The sequence below is a fragment of the Mastigoproctus giganteus genome, chromosome 7 (assembly GCF_048544385.1).
Source record: "Mastigoproctus giganteus isolate SK-2022 chromosome 7, ASM4854438v1, whole genome shotgun sequence".
NCBI lineage: Eukaryota > Metazoa > Arthropoda > Arachnida > Uropygi > Thelyphonidae > Mastigoproctus > Mastigoproctus giganteus.
The window spans coordinates 24596463-24603238 of NC_143581.1; positions in this window are offsets into that span (position 1 = coordinate 24596463).

A 6776-nucleotide genomic window follows, 5' to 3' on the forward strand; every position below is an offset into this window, starting at 1 on the left:
GAATGCAATGTGCTATCATCAGCAAAACTATGGATAGGATTTCCAGTCAATGGAAGAAGGTCATTAATATACAAGAGGAAAAGAACTGAACCTTGGGGGACACCGGCATTAGTGGAGAAGTTAGAAGATAGAGAGCCATCTACCATCACCGTCAGTGAGCGATAAAAGAGAAAATTGTAATTGTAATTGGTTATCTAATTTTTGTAATTGGATAACCAATTACAAAAAACAGTTGGAAAACCATAAAATGGAAGCTTGCTTAGAAGACCTTTGTGCCAAACACGATCAAAAGCGTTTGAGATGTGAAGAGCAACTGCTTGTGTTTCACCAAACTTTTCCATTGGATTTGTCCATAAATGGGTAACATAAGCCAGAATATCACCAGTGGATCGATACTGAGGGAATCCATACTGGCGATCGTTGATCAGACAGAAAGTTTCTAGGTAGTTTAAGAGTTGGCGGTTAATTGATTTCTCCATTACTTTAGAAAGAGTAGAAGTAATTGCAATGGGACGATAATTGGATGGGAGGGATTTGTCACCCTTTTTAGGAACTGGCTGGATATGAGCAAATTTCCAAGCAGCAGGAAAATACTAATTCACTAACAGACTTCTTCACCATTCGCTCTCTGAAAAGCGTACACTTTTTTTGAAGTACGAAAATACTTGATTGTGAGGAACCCACTCGTATATACCGGTGGAGAAGTTTCTAGAAGTCTCACAATATTTCTAGAGAACTCTTTCGAAAGTATTAGAACTTTCCAGGAACATCACGACCCTTCTTCCACACGTAACAATATTCTAGAACATTCCGGAACATTCTCGAACGTTGTAGAAAGCTCCTGAATGTTCTAGAATTCTCCTAATCGTTTTCGGTCATTAATCGAAGATATTAGAACTTTTTAAGCACACATCTGAGTTTTTGAACATATTTCCCATGAGAACTTGTTTTTGTTTTTCATAAATAATTTTAAAAAAAATTAAATTTTTACCGTTATAAATGATAGCGGAACTGGAGACCTTAAAGTCATATGAGATGGGGTGAAGAGAGGTTTAGACTAGACTGTAGGAAGTCTTCTTTTAGCCAGCATATTGTGACTGGAATTTCCAGGTAAATTAGCACGGGAAATTTAAACGCCAGCTGGATACGTGAGAAGAGAATCATGTGGGTAGTTTATACACGATGGGTATTGAGTTGCGCTTACTAATACGTCCACTGCAAATGTCCCTTCACTGGACAGCAAGATGCACTGCGGGGATGCAATACACATTATATAAGTAATTTCAATGCAGAAATATGCTGAAGCTGCATGGAGTGGAAAAACATCGACAGCGTGAACAGAAGTGAGGATAATATTTCACAATAATGCAATGAACACGAATGAGCGTCTTTACAGGAAGAAGACCTGTCCTGAAAAGAAGAAGATCTGTCCTGGAAAGAAGAAGATCTGTCCTGGAAAGAAGAAGATTTGTCCTGGAAAGAAGATCCACTGTGTGCGTTTCTGCTAAAACCGGATAAACGTCTCCTTCAGAACCACTGGTAACCCTCTCCAGTCAATTTACTGTCCTAAGATGTAAAGTGTGAGGAGGTACGCGCAGCAAGCAACCCACGTTTTGGGTAGGGTACCGATATACTTCCCTGGACAGACAGACAGACATTGCATCTCCAGTTTGTACAGAGAGATCCACCTGCTGTCCAACCCATCAACTATGGAAGGAAATTGTGCTGACTTCACTATAACACACGCTACTACTTGGGATGCTGCCGGAAACCCAATGTACTGTGTATAGTGCTGCCATCTTTTGGGAGGCAGCACTTGGGGTTAGAACATGTTAGTATTATTATGGAAAAATCATGTGTGTGTGTGTATGAAGAAGAAATTTTCTTCATCACGCGACAACAGCAATAATAATAACATTAAGGGAAGGGACTCGATGACCCAGTGGTTATGGCGCTGGACTTTCACCTTGGTGGACCCGGGCCGATCACGCTTGGGCAGAAGCGGACGCGGTTCCATCACGCTGGAAGACCGGTATAATAAATTAGATTAATAATAATAAATTAATTAATAATAAGGCGTGCGCGTGATTGTTCGGGTCGAGTGATTTACACCCTCCGTTTATTTAAATTGTTTTATTTTCTTAAACTAGCGTAACAATCTTAATTTTCTTCTGATGTCTTAGATTTATATTCGCAGTTTGTGATGAGTGACTATCGAAGTGCTTTTTGCTACTAATTCGTCCAGCAATTTCGGATTTCCTGGCAGTATTGCTAAAGTTGAATTGGACCTTGTTGTTCGTCATTGTGAGTAAAGTGTGTGTGTTCTTTCACCCGTTGGAGCCCACATACTCCGAAAAGTAAGCGATCAGCTTCACACCAGCCTGAACCCTAGCCTGAAGGAATATTTTTTGGTCTGTAAATACTTTTAATTTGTCAGCAACTTTGCCATATCTCTCCCTGGATAATTTAACTCCAACAACGGAATCGCAGGCTTCAGTCAACTGCGCTTTTTGCAGGTGTAACACCAAGAAATTTGAAACCATTGAAGGCATTCTAAGAAAACTGCATTCAGAAAATTGCTCGTTGAGGGAACTTCTGAGCCAGCTTGAAGATTATCAACGAAAGTCCTTGAGCCTACTACAAGATCTCTTGCCCGTGAACTAGGCTCCCCTGTCCCGTCACGCGGGAACTCCCATCTCCCTCACCTGAGTCATCGCTGCTACCTGAAACAGAAATAGTTCCACTCTCTAAAGACAGCTCCTATTGCGCCATGCTAAAATCTACAAAACGGAACTCTGATACTGCAGACACGAATGGAGCACAGCAATGTCAGATGCCCGGACCTGCACCGATGCTACATCCTCACGCCAACGGCATTCCAGAAACAGCAAGACCACCTTGATTGGCACAAGAGTAGTTAATACTAGCCTCAGAATACGAAATCACCAAGCGACCAGCAATACTCACGCAACTATTTTCATTAGCAGACTGGATCCGTTGACCAAAGTTGAACAAATAGAGGCACTATTGAAGGAACTAGGCCTACCCGGTAAGCCTTTCAAAATCAATACCAAACATCCTTCTTATGCCTCCTTAAGGATTCATACTGATGGGCCCAATTACCAACAATACCTCAATGCCGAATACTGGCCCAGAGGCCTTTTGGTGATGCCATACTATGGTAGACTAAAGGCAAGGCTAAGAACTTATCAAGCCCGAACCCCATTCCACAACAATGCATAACTACGCCAGCATGGTTACCTGTTCTTTCTAGCGGAGTCTCTCAAATTATATCTGGGAGCGAGTGCAATTTGTGGATTTCTAGCATGGAGATGACGAATGAACATCAGACTGGTTGCACTCCAGTTAGAATATCCAGCAACAGGACACATCGAACGCGACATCGGTCCCCTGACGAGATTTCAGATCATTACATGAAAAGCAGATACTGTTCGGAGAGTAATCTCATCATATTTGAGTCCCCACTCAAAGCCATGGTTGAATGACCTCCTGACTAAGACCTTTAGGGAAAAACAAGTAGCCCATGCCACCTACAAGAAGTCGCCTTCACAAGATTCATATGCCAAATATTCTAAAGCAAGGATGGATTTCCAGAAGAGTAAAAAATCAGCTATTGACAATTTCATGAACGGCCTGCTGTCCAGGGAGAAACGTGTGTGGTCCAAAAGTCATACTTGCACTCCTCTCTCTTTAGATATTCAGGAAAGGTGTGAGCATATGCTGGGTTTTAAGCGAAATCACTGTATGCCCATAGTATATCCTAGGAACGAAGCGCTTAACGTTTCTTCATCTATTAGTAATACAGAAATTTCCGAAGAACAGCTAATAAAAGTAATAAATTCACTAAATGACAAGTCCACCACAGGAATTAACGCAATACTTCTTTTTAGTCTAAAAATTACTTCTCATTTCATCAGAAAAGAGCTCACTCAACTCTACAAAGTACTCAAATTTGCACAGGTGCCTTCAAGCTGGTTATCATACAGAGTCGTGGCAGTTCCGAAAAAGCCTCGTGCGAAAAGACCGGCTGATTTTAGGCCAATATCGGTTTCTTTTGCCTTCCTAAATTGCCTCGAGAAGTGCATCTATAATGATGTAGCACACGCAATCTTTGCGCATAGACCCGAACATACCCATTATGTGATGCATAATAGATCTGCTGTATCCTGCCTACAATCCTTATCACAGAAAATACCTCACGCCTGGAATGACAACGAAGATCTTCATATGATTTTTCTGGACATGAAATCTGCTTTCGACTCAGTCCAAATAACACCCTTTCTTGCGTTACTTGAAAGATTCTACTGGATATCCGGAAATATTCTCGAGATCCTCAATAATTTGCTATGTAGGAGAATGCTTCACTTCAAAGGCGATGGCATTAAAAGTGTCGAAGTAGGGATCCCACAAGGTGGTTCTCTCTCAGCCTTGCTATTTGTAGCAATATTCGTTCCACTAATGGATCAAATTCCAGCTTTCCTATCGTATGCTGATGATATTGTTTGCTACTTGCCATGCAAACGCCATGTTTGTCCTTCACAAGAAAGACAAACCGCCTCTGAATCTGCAAACAGCCACCTAAATACATTCTATAAGTATGCTAAATTTTTTGGCCTGCCAGTCAATCCAGAGAAGTCAAACTACCTCATCTTTACGCCAAGTCGGATGACTTCTGGTGATATTGCATCTTCTCTACGTCCGGAATTGACAGGAAATGTTCTGACTGCCACAGACAATGTCAAATTCCTAGAAGTAATTCTTGATGCCAACCTGACCTATGAACAACAAATCCAAGCTCAGTATTCCAAAGTGCTGAGAGCCTTCTGGGGAATAAAAATAGATCTGTGCAAAATGCACCATAAACAAATAATCAGGAAATACCTCGCAACTTACATCTGTAGTGTGATCTCTGCCGTGGAAGATTTTGTCTGCGGCATCACCCACCAGCCTCAGGAAACTATGGGGCCTCGAATTCTGGGTGCTGAAGTGGGCCAACTTGTGGGCGTACCAGATCTACATGACAACTAAATCTGCATTCTGCTCCAACCTGCAATTCACGGCCCACAGTCCATAGAGCCCATGTGCTAAAAACAAAGGCATTCCTTCATCTGTGCTCAGCTAAGCATGACCACATCAACATCTGGAACAAGGTCGGTTGGCGTTTGCCAGGCAGACGTCTCCGCAGTACCCCCAGAGGTTGCAGAATTTCAAGAGACAATTCCCAAATGTGACTGTGGACACTCTCAACTCGCTCAACATCAACATCGACCTGTAGTCAATTGACAAGGCATATAGCGATGGCATCTTGGCTTGTCTTTCTGTTTGTAAAAGACAATTATAAATAAATAAACCTTTATTTGTTCTACCAAATATAAAATACAGGTGTACATTGGTAAATGAAAAATTCCCTTCACGGCAGAAAATACCAGAAAATGTCTGGTAAACGCTGTAGTTTAAGCTGTTCGGAGAGCTGCGTGGTTCTTAACTGTTGAGGAAGATGGTGCTTATGGTTTGCCCACTTCAGCAGCCAGAATTCACTCGCATATATTCTCCTAATGTGGGTAGGGGTGGCTGACGCCCACAGTTCGGCGCCATAGTATATGGCCGAATACACTGTGGTTCTTAAATATAGTGCGGTTGTTGTAGTCTGTTTCACGTGCAAGAGGTGCTGTTTGGTTGACCAACGTAAGTAGTTCATTTTCTTTACCATCAGGTCAATATGCGACTTGAACGTAAGTTTAGTATCAAATGTTACTCCCAGATCTCTATGCGTCTCAACAACTGGGATGGGTTTGCCATTTAGTTTCGGGTGTACAAGCGTAGGCGATTTTTGGAGCGAGTACACCATGATTACAGTCTTCTGCGGATTTAGGGCCAATCCAAATTTATCTAAGTACACGAATAAGTTCAGAAGCATATGATTAATCTGGTCACACAATGCACTATTGGTCATGTACGGTTCAATGGACGTTAAGATCTTAATATCGACTGCGTAAGTGCATCATCCCTACCCTTGCAGAACGGGATCATCATGGCGGTAATGAGGAGTCCAGATAAGACTCCACCCTGTGGAACTCCTGCATGGAGTTGCCATTGGAGGATCTGATTGTCTGTATGGTAATAAATGGACCGACGAGTAAGCAGGGCCTGTAGGAACTTCAGCAAATTTCTTTTTATTTGGAAGGTGTGTTGGAGCAGATGAAATAGGGCATGTACATCCAAACTATCGAACGCTGCTTTTATATCAGCATTTATTATTGCATTTAATATCGCAGCTTGAACTGTAAGGAGGTTAGTAATTGTTGATCTTGTAGTTATTGAATAATGAATTTGTTGAGGCTGCCCGGCCAGTATCTAATTCGACAACTTTGATAGTAGAGCTTTCTCCAGTACTTTTAACTGGGTAGAGGCAGTAGATATTGGCCTATAGTGCTTCACGAGATTCGGCTTTGTAATTTTAGGCATTGGAATTACAGCGTACTTATTCCAGTTCTCAGGGAAAACTCGGTAAGCAAGGATAGAGCTATAAATTGCTTGGAGTGATTCAATTGGGTAAGAGCTGAGACACTTTACCTTGAAATGGGGGACTCGATCCACTTCAGCTGTCTTAGTTGCCCTGAGGGAGTTAATACTCTGTATTAGTGCTTCTTTTGTGATAAGAACAGACTCCAACTTATTGTCAACTAATTGATCCCACTCAATATCTCTGACTTGTGACTCATGATATATGCCGGAGAATCTGCTGATGTGGTCCA